The sequence below is a fragment of the Adelges cooleyi genome, unplaced genomic scaffold (assembly GCF_023614345.1).
Source record: "Adelges cooleyi isolate 19-005CV unplaced genomic scaffold, UGA_ACOO_1.1 ACOO_flye_CR_arks_rails_tigmint_CR_PRNA_667, whole genome shotgun sequence".
Classification (NCBI taxonomy): domain Eukaryota; kingdom Metazoa; phylum Arthropoda; class Insecta; order Hemiptera; family Adelgidae; genus Adelges; species Adelges cooleyi.
In genome coordinates, this window is record NW_026096368.1 from 51,402 (window position 1) to 68,008 (window position 16,607).

The 16,607-nt window shown below is 27.7% G+C and overlaps 2 long non-coding RNA genes across 2 annotated transcripts; one reads left to right on the top strand and one right to left on the bottom strand.

The window, feature by feature from the left end:
* The first annotated feature begins 230 nt into the window (after nt 1–230).
* LOC126845087 (uncharacterized) lies at nt 231–1,992 on the top strand. The gene is made up of 5 exons (XR_007686691.1): nt 231–481; nt 613–797; nt 1,003–1,083; nt 1,164–1,250; nt 1,336–1,992. It is a non-coding gene; the product is annotated as an uncharacterized LOC126845087 (long non-coding RNA).
* Nucleotides 1,993–6,984: 4,992 nt separating this feature from the next.
* On the bottom strand, nt 6,985–8,442 carry LOC126845086 (uncharacterized). Its single transcript, XR_007686690.1, has 4 exons — nt 8,409–8,442; nt 8,045–8,149; nt 7,848–7,939; nt 6,985–7,385 (listed from the first exon to the last, which is right to left on the bottom strand). It is a non-coding gene; the product is annotated as an uncharacterized LOC126845086 (long non-coding RNA).
* Nucleotides 8,443–16,607: the final 8,165 nt, after the last annotated feature.

A 16,607-nucleotide genomic window follows, 5' to 3' on the forward strand; every position in this document is an offset into this window, starting at 1 on the left:
ACTGGAAAATTTGTTTGTTTGTATACTATAGCGGATGTTAGAATAAGTGACTATTAGAATTTATTTGTTGTTGGGAAGTCGTGTAGTCCATATTTTTTTTTTTTATACAGTATTTGGTGTAACGCATAATCAGCTGCTGATAACGCGGCTTTCGTTTTATCAATTATCACGAACTGACCTGGGGCCCTATTCTGAACGCCATACGAACGGTTCGTATCATAGACCTATAAAGAAATGGACTGATAGTAGAGAGAGAGGTCCGAATATCGACATCGTTAAAAAGAGACAGAGAGTTGTTAGGTTGGTCATGGGAGAAATAGTAATATGATAATACCCGATAACGAAATTTTTATATTAAAATATTTTAATTATTCTTGTTAGTAATTAAAATATTGAATTTCGTTTAATTTCTTATAATGGTTTTTCAATGTGTCATTCGTTCGTGCAAAACAAAATCAAATAAAGATTGCATCATGCATCGGTAAGTTGAGACATTATTTACTTATATTATATTTTTATACATTTGAATATTGATCATAGGTATATTACTAATAGTAATATACTAATAATATATAATCAATGATTTTAATAATAATATAATTTGTTTCAAAGCTGGCCTAGAAATCATGAAATGCTTTTAAAATGGGCAAATGCGATACGTATGTTTCAACCAGATTTTACTCCGACGACACATACAAAAATATGCAGTAGTCATTTTATAGAATCTGACTATAACTTGAGCTTTACTGGTAAAAAAATGTTAAAAAAAGAAGCTGTGCCAAGTGTATTTAAACTGGGTATGTTCTTCCTTATACTTGTAATTGTTATTAAATTTATGTATTTTTTTTATAAATATAATATTGTATATACATTTTGTTAATGTTATGTGATTGTAGGTACCTATATGGAAGTAATTTTTTTTAGAGTAATTTGTTAATTAAATTTTACTTTTCTTATCTTATCTTATTTACTTATTATTTAATTTCAAACAATATATTATAGAAACATGTAAGAAATTATTCAATGTTGAAATGGTCGAAGTCTTTGATGATGAAGAAGGAAGAAATTTACTATAAATGCCAAGTAATTTAGAAAATATTTTGTTTTTAATTTTTTATAAATCTCAAAATAAAGCAACTTCTAATGTGTTTTTTTTATTTTAGTGGATGAAGAAGATATTAAAAAATCTCACATCTGATCATCTGAAAGATGAAAAGAAAGTTAATGAAAATTGTTTTTCATTACTCAAGGTAAATATATTATAATAATGTCAAATAAATGTTAAAAAAAACGTATTTTTTGTATAAAAAAATTAATTTGATTTAATTTTTATAGTTATTGCTGTATGTGTTAAATGGCTTGGTTGATAAGGTTACGTTCAGTGTTCAATGTTCTATGGATTTGTTACCAAAGACAGGGCTCGGATTTTATGCAATCCTGACATCCAATCATGAATTTAAGTATCGTTGATCCGTATCCTTTTACTGTAATATTAATGGCTCATCACAAAAAATATTCTCCTCCTTTATCTTTTTACACTACATGGTTAATTACTATATATTTTATATGTTCTTCACAAAATAATTTTTAAAAATTTCATTGTACGTCTTAATTGTCAATTTTCATCCACCTAAAATATTTCTAATAAGAACCATTGATATTAAAACTGATTCTATCTCAAACATTTTTATCATTATTGCAATGACTGTGTGTATTAATTTGTTAATTTTCAGTAAAATGTGATGTCATATCCATGGCTTTTATAGATATATTTAAATATCTATGAACAGTTTCATTGAGGAACAAAACAAAATGGACCGTTGTGTATTGTTAACAGTTTCACTCGTAATACAATCTTATTTAGCGATAAAGAACATTTTTCTAATTATAATATTTATTTACTCGTTTTAATAATGTATGAATAGCATAACTTCTTTGAATTTTTTAGTGAAATCAAAATGATGTTGGGGCTTTGTGTTTATATGTTTATATTTTTTAAATAAAAAATATACTATTGGTGATAAAAATAATAAAATTGTTGTGTTATGTCTATTAATTTTTTTGGTTACAGTATAGTTCTTACTTTTGTTTATTTGTAAAATTATACCCTAAAGAATTTATATATATATATTTTTTTTTTTTTAAAGGACTCTACCTAATGTAGAAACTGCTTTATTTATGCGACAAATTCATCACGAGTCTGGTGCATACTCTCCTGAGTTACGTACTTTTGCTCTGACATTACATTTTTATTTGCCAGCTGCATATAATTATATTATATTGGTCGTAACTTGAAAAAGAAACAAATAAGTAGTGATTTTACAATACCTAGTGACTTTGTTTAAACTTAGATGCAGATCTGTGATACAATAAATTGTCTATTGAGTTTGTAAAGAAAAACTATTTTTCTAAACATACACGTTTTATAAAAAGTAAAACAGAATGTTCATTGATAAAATTTGAATGAAATTGTAATGGTTTTTAAGTATTTATTAACGATATACTATATACATATCTATTTAAAACAATACATCATACGAAAGCATTGGATACCCGACAAAATAATGAAATACATATCCTTAAATGTTTTACAACTTCACATAACACAATAATAAATAATAATTAAATAAGATTTAATTATTATAAATTTCCATTTGGTGTATTGTCATAAATATATTTAAATTATTATTATTCCATGTCTTTTCAATTTTTATTCCATGGTCAACCTAACAACCATCTATCTCTTTCTAACGTTGTTCATAACGCGGCAGCATAGGCGGGGTGTGTGAGAGGCGCAGTCCATATCTTTATAGGTCTATGGTTCGTATACGGTGGAGTCGGTATACGAACATTTACCATACGGATAAAAAATTCGTCGTTAGAACATGATATACGGACCGTCCGGAGTCCGGACGGTTCGTATGTATGGTCAGCTTTATTCTCCGTGTACTTTTTAGAGTTGGGGGTAGTTCTTCCAAAAAATGATAACGCGTGATAAGAAAAAAATGTTACATAACCTATAAAATGTGTAATACTACAGATAGTACCAACATCGATTTTACCAAAAACCCGCCAAGAGAAATTTCGTATTTTAATATCAAAAACATTGCCTTTAGTTAGGTTCTTATCTTTATTGCAAATTGTAGTTAGATCTTTATCAATTATCTAATTTAAATCGTATACACTATACACGTAAAATTCATAATAAATTACATTATATTATAGTATATACCTATCATATAAGTATATGTTATAATTTAATATTATTTGGTATAAAATAATAATAATTTTATTAAAATTTCCCTCAAATTGTTTATATTACTATTTAAATAAAACATTATTTTTACTTTTTACCTAAATTAGTTAACGATTTCAGAATTTGGCTGTCAAGTATAAATTAGTTTTACCACATCTTACATATGTATTCTGTAGTTAAAGAATACAGGTAGGAGCTTATAAGCTTTGTCTTCAATCTTGTCTTTTAGAAGATATATTATTAACAAAATTTGGTACCTAAAGGATATATTAGAGCAAGATAACGGAACATATGACACTTGTAGTTTAAATACCTTACATGAATAACTAGAACCAAACACATATTTCATTTTCAAGTTTCCACATAAATCAATATATACATTATAAGGTTATAGTCCAAAGTGAACCTTTTGCCAGATAAAGACTCGTGAAGAGAAAAAAAATTGTTGTACGGCCCCTTTTGCATGGGATAATAGGTAGATAATACGAATATGGCATAATATAAAATTACTGTAAACTAGATTTAACAATTCTGTTGTATTAATAAAAATGATCAAACTTGGGTCGTAATCGTATAAACGTCATACTCAATAAATATATAATGTAATTTAATAAAAACTTGCTTTTATGTTGGTGAGATTATCAAATCAGACTGATCGGTATTAAAATACCTTGCAAGACTGAATGTTATTTATAATCAATTAGTAGGTTTTTAAAATAATTATTATTCACTTAATATTTTACAGAAATTAGTTTATATTAAGCTACTCCGGGTATATATTTTTATTATATAAACCAAACTAAACAATATGAATTTGTTCTGAAATAGTTATTCATATGATTTAAAAATATGGTACAATTTTTGGTCAATATAAATTTGCAAATTTACAATTATCTCTTGATTTGAAAATGTCCTTGTTTGTTAGAAGATTGCATAGCACATATTTTATTAATCTATGTACTTATTCATTTAATATGGCCATTTACTTAGTGAATAGTTAAATTAATAATTTATGAATAATTACACCAGAAATCGCATAATATGACAATTGATACACATTAATGCGAGCGTATCAAATACTCATCACATAAATGTTGATCTACCCTTGGTATGGTACAAAGATCTTAATTAAATAACTGCAAAACTTCTTCAAACGATTGTACTGTTCCATCCTTTATAAATTAGGTATGGTACCCTCGTGTTTAATATATATTTTTCTGTTCTAGGAACTTGCTTTCTGTCGTAGTTAAATAATTTTTGGATTAAGTCCTGCCGTTTTATGGTGGACAATATTGACATAAAGCTTTTTTTTAATTATTTTAATTAATACTCTGATAATCAGTTAGTATAAAAATCTATTAGAAATTAGAATACCTACTTAGGTATATCCATATTTCATTTAGATCTTTTAAAATTATTTTTTCATAGATCCATAGATTTATAAGAATTTTTGATATTGCACATTTCCAAACATAAGTAGAATTAAATGTCTAAAGTGATGCTGTAAGATACTAGTGAAAAGTAATAAAATATTTTTGTACAAGCCTGGCAAAGACTTGGCTAATTATCTTTTACCTCGGTTGCCTTTGTAGAAATACAATTATTATCAATTAGATTTGTTTCTTATAGAAGTGATATTATAACTTTTCTGTTATTAATTCTGCCTACATTCCATTTATTAAGAAATGTATACTTTTCTTATATTATAAAAAAAATAGAAATAATACATATTATAAAATAAATAGATACAATTGCAAGTTGCAGCATCTCATCATATTTATTTATCTCTTATCTCGTTCTCATCGAGATCTGCTGTTAAAGCTCTTTTTGCCCACAATAAGTTTAATAAGTTATAATAAGACTGATTTAAGTATGTTAATATTTACTTAAGATTGGTGAAGTTGTGAAAATTTAAATGATATAAACGTAGCTATGGACATATTTAATGTGAAAACTAATGAGGCTATTTCCAATTCCACTAATATGTATATAATAAAATTGTCAAATCAGAAATTAAAAGATTGAATATCAAGCGGTCAGGTTAACTCTATTTTAACTAAGTGAACATTTAAAAACAGATTAGATAATCCCATTTTTATTTAACATTAATTAAAAATGGTATAATTGTGTTAGGAATATCTTATACCCCCATAATTTTGGTTAGAAATACTAGATTAAACTAGTAGAAGATAATTCTAACTTTATACTGTTAAACAGTTGTACTTAACTAAATTGTAGTTAACAATGAAAAGTATAAAAGTTGTAGGTATTTAATTTATCATTATTTTCAGGTAAGTGCCCCAATAGTTTTAACAAATGTGTCTTCATTTCTTTACACAAAACAGGAAATAAATAATTGAAAATGTCAAAAATATTGAATATGTTATAAAACTATTCAATTATTATCAAGACATTATTTATATATATCTATAGTTATTAGATAATAGCAGGTATTGTTAAGGGTTAAACTTACTAAAGCTAATTTATTATTTAAATGTTGAATCTATAATTATTTACTACATTATACTATGCATATAAATAAAGATAACGGTATCTGGACTTAATAATACAATTTATATCGAACACATCATTGTATACTCAAAGAGAGTATTCAATATGTTAAACATCCTTCGTTTAAACGTATTATATAATATCACTTAATACAATACACAGATACAAATCACTCGTTATCGAGAGTAAACGTGTCTATGAGAACAGATTTAGAAAAAATACATTTGGTTTACTTTTAATTTATTGTGTCAAAAACTACATCTAAAAACTAATGCATTTCTAAATAATAAAATTATAAACAAATATATACTATATACTAAATACGCTTTGTTTTTTTATCATAATTAAATATTATTTAATTAAAAATTATCAAAAAAGTAAGTGGTTATTAAAACATGTTTTCAGTTGTAAAATAACACAAACAAAAATGTTTTGAAAAATAATTTTACCTAATTGAAATTATTATGAGAGAAAATTAGTCAATCACACTATATAATTAAGCTAACCAAGAAAAAACAACTTTTATTTCTAAAAAACAATATAGACTTCCTGTCTATCAGGCCACCTATAGTAACACAGTATACATTTCAGACCAATTTTATAATTTATAAAGTACAATTCATAAAGTTTGATAAGCCATTTAAATAAATAATAAATAGTAATAATAGAAATAATAAATGTAATAGTTTAAAACACATAAAATAATCTGGTAAAAAGTATAAATAGTATAAAATGATACTTAAGTAAAGATATTTTTTAACTAAAAATGTATATATTATAAACTAAACATCAAAATTTACAAATGTATAATTATTTGGTTTAGCAAAAAAAAATTGTACCGTTTTTTTTTTTAATCTAGGTATTCAAAATTTTGACTACACAATTTTTCCTAACAACATCAACATAATTTGACAACAGTTTACAAATTTTCAATCTATCAGTTAGGTCAAGATATTTTTACAATAAATTAATATTTTAATGTTATTAAGGTAAGTAAATATTAATAAATAAGCAAATACAGAAGCTACATTTATAATTTATTTGGTAGGCTAATAATTATGTTTGTTAAAATTGTAATAGTAATATACTGTTAGTATCGTTAAACTAAAGATACTTGTATTGACACTTAAAGTGTAAAAATATTCAAACAATATTACAAGTATTCAAAAAAAAAAAAAAAATTTAAACAATCTTAATTTTGTTTTAATGTAGTTGAAAATTAAAAATATTTAGCCAAATGAGATATCAGTGTAGTGGTCATAAATACAGTACAGTTTATATGGACGTTGAAGACAGGATAATAAGTTATTCAATAAATAAACAACTGAATTACAGTTGATTAATAATAAATTATAATGAGACTTTTTTAAATAAAATTAAACAAAATATAAAGAGATTGGAGATGATACTACGATGTTTAACAGCAGGTAAACAGAAATACTGGGTGGCGTTTATACTGTTAGTCTGATACAGAATATTCTTCCAGGGGTTTTGCACAAAATTCAATTAACTTCAACAACAAATATTCAAATATAGTGTCAAAAATCCGTCATGGATTACAGTGTCCATGGAGAAATATATGATATGTCCATTTAATCTTCCTCTGGTCACATTCTAGCTGAAAAAACAACAAATGGTTAAATAATATTAATAATAATTATAATATAAAACCAATTTTAAATGAATTACTAATGTTAACGTTTGTTAATTGTGAAGTTAAAATTAAATATAACGAAAATTGATAATGACATTTTTTTATACCATTCAACTTAAATTATCTATCAATAACACTTGGAAGAGTGATTTCATGAATAGACTATAATTGTGACCGGTATATATCAAGTGGACCTAGTTTGTTATCTCATACCAATGAAGCGTAAGATCTACAAGTAAATGCAATTTTTCTTGTACAAAAACTAACAATGTTAGAAAATAGTAAATTAAATTATTAAAAAGAAAGATAATTTACATTTGATTTCTTTTTTTTAAATACCCTATATTAGGGTGTTTTAGATTGATATTAAACTAATTTTGTATCAATATTTGTATTAATACTACAAATCTAGAATGTTTTCCTTACCTAGTCTATTTAGACAAATGATAAAACAATTATTTCTTCCAGTTAGTGTCGATGGAGAACTGTTCAACCAGAATCTTTGACTCATCTTAAAACTGAAAGATATATTATTAATAAATAAGTTAAAAGTTGAAATGTTAATTATTAAAATAATAGAGATTAAATCAATTAAAACAATTTTACAAAAAATAACTCCATACCTGTTACCACACTTAATCAGACTAGAGATAGTTTCAGGAATCGAACCGCTCTAATGAATAAGCATACCGATAAGCTTTTTATGACTTCAGACAACTACCATCATACTGTAAAACATAATTTACTTGTATTAATATTTTTATTTAAATAGGATGTAATAATATTGTCACACAAATTAGTACAATATAGTGTATGTATGAACTTTGTCGCTAGGCACTATAATTGATAAATATATTATGTTATTCATATTAAATATTGCATGTTTATATTATGTGAAAATAAGAGTTTTGAATTATGAATTAAAAATGAATTCTAATAAAAATATTCATTTAATATTAATAAGAAACGAAAGTAAATTTTATTTACCAATAATTATCGTTGTCGTCATATGAACTAGTTGGGTTTTTGTCATTATAAATGTATCGTAAAAATGTGTACTATTATATATTATATTTAAGAAAATATAATATATTTTAACACGGTTTTTTTTTTATCATTTGAATTATTGCCGTTTAGTTCTAGAGATAACAGTTAACTCTGACAAACGTTAGTTATATTTTAGTTACTTTTATTCTGATAGAATTGGCAGACTGATAGAATGTGATTTTATATTTTGTTGTTTCTGGGTTGGTCACGCTGATAAAATAAAAATTGTGTTATCTTTTGGAAGAACTCTTATCTCTTATCATTTTTTGGAAGAACTGCCCTGTACACTACTTTTTATGCACATTAGTCATTACATCAGTGGCGTAATTTGGTCATGGTTTTTTTTTTTGGGGGGGGGGGAGGACAAAATAAAAATTGCATACATTTTACTCATCACCCCTTCCCTCCCCCAATTTTTTTTTTGTTTGTATCATAAGAACTGCTAAATAAAACCATTGTGATATGTAAAACGTCATTTTGGGTGGGGGGGGGGATGATAAGACACTCAAATCTCCCCCCGTAATTACGCCTCTGCATTACATCTACAGAATAATCTACATTGTATTTAAAAAGAAAAGTGATAACAGCCAACAATATGTTTACTTCCATTTAAATAAAAAATGTATTTTATGTTATATTGTTCTAAAATATAAACAGAAAAAAAAATGTTTATATATAGTTTAAATACGAATGTATTATGCATTAGCCATGATAACAACAAATTATTTAAATTATGTACAAATTTGTATTACATTAAAAAGGTGTATTTTATAAGATACAACGTCAAATTATGGTTAAGTTTCGTTTTTATAGAGGTTAAATTATTAATGATCTATTTTTTAGGACTTCACTATTAATTTGTCTTATGTAGGAATTATTTGCTATTTAGAAATATGCATCCACATATTATAATAGTTTTATCAAATAGCTAAACAATTAGGTATTAATATATTAAAATAAGAAAGCAACGTTGTATTTAATTACAGCAGATTATAAACATGAACAACTAAATTGTGTTTAGAAATCGAATTAAAAAATGTGTTCTAACACCGTTAGCTTAAAAAACGAATTACAACCATAAAATAATAATAGTGCACTAATTATTTATCTTACAAAAGTGACATGGCCTTGTAATAGCTTACAATAGCTTGCGTACATTTTAATGCAAAAATACCAATAATTACGTCGTACAATAAATATCAAATAACACTAATATCAAAGTCAAAGCATACAATTCTATATCGAAAACTAAAATAATTGTGTAAAAACCGGTATGTTTTATTGCAGTGCCATGCAATGTTAATATGATAATAATGGGTATTTCGATAAGCTGATAATCGCAAATTTCAATTGTACAATTTATTTTTACGAGAAAGAATATTTCAATTGAGTAGTGTAAGAAAAGTTAAAACGGTGAGCTTTGTACACGACACGCAGCACGCCTTGTAGGTATATCATATTTAAAAATGGCAGATTAAAAAAAAAAGAAGTCCTCACCAGTCAATGCAGAACAAAAAAAGTCCTTGACTGACTTTATGGTTCTGCATCCCGACCTTGTGAAGGGAAAACACACAGCAAGCTTCACGCAAGCAAAGTCCATAGCCATTTGGATGGAAATAACGAAGCAGTTGAACGGTATGGAAGGTCCAAAAAAAGACTGGAAAGCTTGGCGACGTGTAAGTGTATTTTTATATATTATATCTTATATCTTATATCAAGAAAATATTTGAAAAATAATTAACACGGGACCAAATCAATCATCATAAATAATAGCGTATTGAAGTTGTATTACAGACGTTTAGAATTACTCATTATTATTATTTTTAATATGCTTATACATAAGCCCGACATGAGGACTTTAAAAAATATTTTTTTAATTTTCTAATGTAATTAGAATAGAGGGACCACTGAGCTGCACTAGTATAATATTACTAATGTTCTGTAATAGACGAAAAGCCAGGGGGAAGTGGCGGTGAGTGGTTTTTTTAAATATTAATAAATTAGTCTCTTAATCGGGGTGTGCATGTGTGTACATTTACTACAAGAGCTCACTTCCTGCCTCTAGACTTACTATTACACAGTGTTATAATATTGTATATAGTACATACCTTGTCGTGGAGTTACTCGAAGCTTTATGACCTTGGCGATATCCCTTTCGTTCATAAAATATTTCAGACACTGGTGTTTTAACGTTATCTTACGATAATCTGTTTCTCGTTAAAGTGTAATTCAGTACACGGTCTACCAATGGTTTTATAATAATCAATGCGCTTGTCAGAAATAACAACGTCTACTGAATTATTATAAGCCGACTACATTCCTCGCTGACCAAAAATAGTCACATGGGTGTAATAGGATGGTTCGACCACTAGAATTAATGTCCTTTAACGATACCTTTAAGAGGAAAATAATTAGGTATAGGTATATATATATATATTGAACGAAAGAACAACAGTGTTTTTGTTGGTTAAATAATGACACGTGTGTGATAAGAAACTCGTACGATTTAAAATATTTAAGTGATTAAATTGTAATGAATATAGTATTTTTTATGTATCGCGACGGACTTGGTGTATGAGTGTGTAAGGATAGTAAGGAAGGATTAGGATATTGGTGGCCGCGGCGGACTGATAACAGCTACCCGACTTTGGCGTCCACATAATAAGGAAGGATATTGGTGGCCGCGGCGGACTGATAACAGCTACCCGACTTTGGCGTCCACACAATAAGGAAAGGAAGGTTGAATGAGAGATGTAAGAAGACAACTGCGCTTCGCTGCGCCGTAGGCTGGGTTAAATAGTGCGTTTTTGTGTTGGTTAAGTTCGTGTCGAGTCGTGTGTCCGACCCCTTCTTTAATGAACTTATTGTTATGTAAATGTTACGCCTCTCATGAGTATGTACGCTATCTATTAGAGTATTTAAAGTTTATTGAAATTATTCAAAGAGGTTCTATATCACACTACGCGCGTTGTATATTGAATAATAATAACATGATAGTTATATAAAAATGTCACATATAGTATAAATTTGAATGTATAACATGTTATTACAAAATGATAGTTTAATAAATATAGTTAAAACTTAAACATATGATTTATGTTACTACAGTTCAATAAAGGCTGTTTGTAAAGAATAGTATAAATAAAATAACTTATATACTTTATGTACCGTTATATAATTAATAAAATATAAATAATGTTTTTAGACTTGGCATGATATAAAGGCAGATGCCAAAAAAAAAAATCAAAAATTAATTCTGAATTACGGAAAACTGGGGGCGGCATAGGAAATGCTATGCCACTAAATGCCGTCGATGAAGCGGTAGTGGGCATTTTAGGGGATATTCCGGTTAGTGGAGTCTGGAGACCCGCATATTGCCCAGTCACGGTGTACGTTCAACCCACCGACTGACGGGTAAGTTTATTGTCAAATGACAATGAAAATTTTTTTTATACAATTAAATAAATAAAACAATTAAAAACAGTGGTTAAAATTATTATAAATTGTATAGTTGGATACCATTGATGCCATCCACATCGTATGCAGCAGAAGAACAGCATTAAGAGGGCAATATTTTAACGTAAGCTGGTATTGTTAAATTGCCGAATGTGATTATTTAAAACTATTTTGAATAATATAATATAATACTTTTTATACATTTTGGTAGGGACTTGGATCAAACGGTACAATCATTGAATGAGGGAAGCGTAAATGAGAACAGTACTCATAATGATTTGCCAAAAACCGTTCAAACAAATAAATCGTACGTATTTTTTTTAAACAACCTAAGTATTTTTAAATAATCGCCATTAATAATAATAAGTAATGCTCTCCCGGTTACACCGCAAAACGCCGCCCGACAAAACGCCGCCCTTAAAAAGACCGCCTCCCAGTAATGCCATCACTAACAACATGTGTATACAATATACGATTATTAATCGTGCTAGTTGTGCTGCCAGCATGACCTATTATTAAGGAGTAAATAGTAATCATCCATCTGATTTGATCATAATAATTTTTAAACATTTATTATTATAGTTAAATGACGATTGTTAATAGCATATACCTGTGCTGTTACAAACATTTTAGGTTACATTTGACTTGTAAATTAAAAATTCAGTACAGGTAAACCGTACGTATAATGCCCTAAATTAGAATTCGTCTTGGGCAGCTTTTTCCACTGCATTCACGGTAACCACGCCACAGCGTTGAACATAAATCTCTATGACTCCATATCGACGCTAAAAAAGCAAAAGGTCGTAAACGGCTCAGTGTACGCTGACTGGATTGGAGAGTATTTAAATAATTTTCCAGGCAACATAAAAACGTTTTACAGAAATACAGAATATCTGAATATGCTACCGTTTGTGCTTCAAAAAATGAAAGTGTTGAACAAAAGTTACTTTGGATAATGAAGATGGATTATGAAAGTGATAATCAATTATCCGAAACTGTAGGTTTGAATAAATGTAACAATTGATTTGTTCTCTAAAAATCTCTCACTGTAATAGTAATTCTTGTGTCATTCATTGTAAAAGTGAATTATCTCTTTGTAACTGAATTTTGAAACAACGAGCTTTTTGAAAATTAATGTAAAGCAAAAAAAAAAAAAATAGAAAACACTGAACTAATACTTGTACCTATTTTTAATGTTTATTACAAACCAAAGGTTATACAAATTTATAGTGACTTGGAAAATGAAACCAAAACTAATGCAATAAATTAACTTAAACTTTTTTTTCTTTTTTGGAGCTACACCACTTTTACAACGAACGAACCAATTTGTAATACAGTAAAGTAAAATAATAGTATGCAGATTTCGTGTAAATGAACACTCTTTATCAAATGTAATCAATAGTCTGACAACTACTCGCACCTTAAATAAGTGTGCCAAATGAGTTAAAGATAAATGTCATCAACCTCATCATCTTCACCGTCGTCTACTTAGTTGTGACAAGTAAAAAAACGCAAAATATATTCATGTAAATAATGAAACAAAAATATATTAACATATATTTTAACAAAAACACCTAAAATCTTTAAAAAAAATTGATCAAATCATTAAAACAATTTTATTTATATCTATACAGAATGATACTATTAGGTTTTGTGCTCAAGTACCACTCTTGACTTAAAGTTTACACAAAGTTTAAATTTTTTTTTTTTTTTACTTAAGTTCTTTCCGGATGATTAAAATTGAGAACTGATATTAAATTCGTAATCACCGACCCAAAAAACATATAATTTGACCACTTTTGATGTCTTTTACACAAAAATCCAGAAAAATGTTTTAGCTTCGATGCAAAGCGAGAAGGTATTGGTTTTACTCTGATGTGGGCTTTTTTTTTCGCTGTATACACTGTAACTTTTTTAATACTAGACCAATTCCTTTGAATAGCAACTCTATAAATCACAAATTTTGTCTAGTTTGTACTTTGGGGGGGTAAAAGTTGAAAAAGTTTAAGTCTTCACAGACGAAAGTTGAAAAAACAAAAAAAAAACCGTACGAGTTTTTAAGTTAGAACTTTTACTGGCTATAGTATCGAGAAAAAGAGTCGGATCGAGTTGAAATGTATAAGAAATATTTATTTGTTATGCCCGCGCACGTCAGTTTTGTCAAATTCAAAATATACCCATTTCCCGCCCCCTAGGGGGGGTACAAGTTTTTTTGTTTTTCGGGGTTTTTAGCCGTAATTTTAAAACTTTTGGGTTGAAAATTTGCCAGTAGTTGGAACTCATATGTATCCATAACATATTAAGCGGGTGAAAAATTCGGCACTACAGTTTTTTTTTAATTGCCGGAAAACCGTGTTTTCGCACATTGCGTATATTTTAACAAAAACACCTAAAATCTTTAAAAAAAATTGATCAAATCATTAAAACAATTTTATTTATATCTATACAGAATGATACTATTAGGTTTTGTGCTCAAGTACCACTCTTGACTTAAAGTTTACACAAAGTTTAAATTTTTTTTTTTTTTTTACTTAAGTTCTTTCCGGATGATTAAAATTGAGAACTGATATTAAATTCGTAATCACCGACCCAAAAAACATATAATTTGACCACTTTTGATGTCTTTTACACAAAAATCCAGAAAAATGTTTTAGCTTCGATGCAAACAGTCATCACCTGTTGTATGGCCATAAGCCCAACATAGCTTATATTATACTATAATAACACATACCCAGTATAAAATGATTTATCAATTTTTTCAACCCAATATAATATGTTTTAGTTAATAAACATTTTATTCATATGCCCAATTATTTGTGTTTTGTCGAGTAAAATGTTTATCAAATTTTTATTTTTCAATTTACGCATTTTAGCAACACAATTAATTTTGCATTGTCGGTTTGCTTAACATAATAAATACACACGTATTATTTGTACGTATAATTTTATCGTCTAAGCTATTCATATTGCAATCTAAACAAATTAGTAGTAGCTATATTACTATAAAGTGTAGGTATGTAATATTAATTAACGTGTTAAATGTTTTATCAAGTGTATAAATAATGTGTCAGTTTATTAAAAATTCTTGATAGTAATGAAAAAATGTATTCGAATTTGTGCCCAGCCCGCATGCTATGCTTTCATAGTTGTTATTATTCACACAAGACCTGCCGTTTTTTGTATACTCTTAAGTGTTTCTTTTTTCTTAATAAACAAAAAGTCTGGTGAAAGCCACGAGCACGGATTAATTTAGTTCTTCAGTTTTTTTTAATTAAAAATCGTCTATGAAAAATACATCAGATTGTTTTTATGTTGGTATACCTAAAGTATAAAACTAATTTTTCAGTTTTTTCGCTTAGATCGTTTGTCAAGTTCACTCACAACACTGAGCGTGAAAACCCATTTAAATTTGTACACAACTTGTTAATATAATATCATTGAGCATAGAAACTATCCATACTCAATGATCGTCGCCGTTTAACGACCAAAACGGTTTTCGGTTTGTATAGATGACAATCTCTGGGTATTAATATTGTTAATAATAATGTGTAGTTAACATTCAATACCTTATGTGAGGTACATAATAATATTATATATTTATATAAAATGTAAATTATCAACCCATTGTATCTGTGATCCACAGTGTGATACAATGTTATTTAGTGTGATATAATACTATGAAACGTTGGCGAACTAGTCAAGACATCCAAGTGGGAGTAACCTCAAGCCATGTAAATAGTGTAAATATAATGTACCTCACTAAAGCTTCAATAATTTTTTAATATTAATGTTGACAAGTTTTAGCTTCGATGCAAAGCGAGAAGGTATTGGTTTTACTCTGATGTGGGCTTTTTTTTTCGCTGTATACACTGTAACTTTTTTAATACTAGACCAATTCCTTTGAATAGCAACTCTATAAATCACAAATTTTGTCTAGTTTGTACTTTGGGGGGGTAAAAGTTGAAAAAGTTTAAGTCTTCACAGACGAAAGTTGAAAAAACAAAAAAAAAACCGTACGAGTTTTTAAGTTAGAACTTTTACTGGCTATAGTATCGAGAAAAAGAGTCGGATCGAGTTGAAATGTATAAGAAATATTTATTTGTTATGCCCGCGCACGTCAGTTTTGTCAAATTCAAAATATACCCATTTCCCGCCCCCCTAGGGGGGGTACAAGTTTTTTTGTTTTTCGGGGTTTTTAGCCGTAATTTTAAAACTTTTGGGTTGAAAATTTGCCAGTAGTTGTGATTTATAGAGTTGCTATTCAAAGGAATTGGTCTAGTATTAAAAAAGTTACAGTGTATACAGCGAAAAAAAAAGCCCACATCAGAGTAAAACCAATACCTTCTCGCTTTGCATCGAAGCTAAAACTTGTCAACATTAATATTAAAAAATTATTGAAGCTTTAGTGAGGTACATTATATTTACACTATTTACATGGCTTGAGGTTACTCCCACTTGGATGTCTTGACTAGTTCGCCAACGTTTCATAGTATTATATCACACTAAATAACATTGTATCACACTGTGGATCACAGATACAATGGGTTGATAATTTACATTTTATATAAATATATAATATTATTATGTACCTCACATAAGGTATTGAATGTTAACTACACATTATTATTAACAATATTATTACCCAGAGATTGTCATCTATACAAACCGAAAACCGTTTTGGTC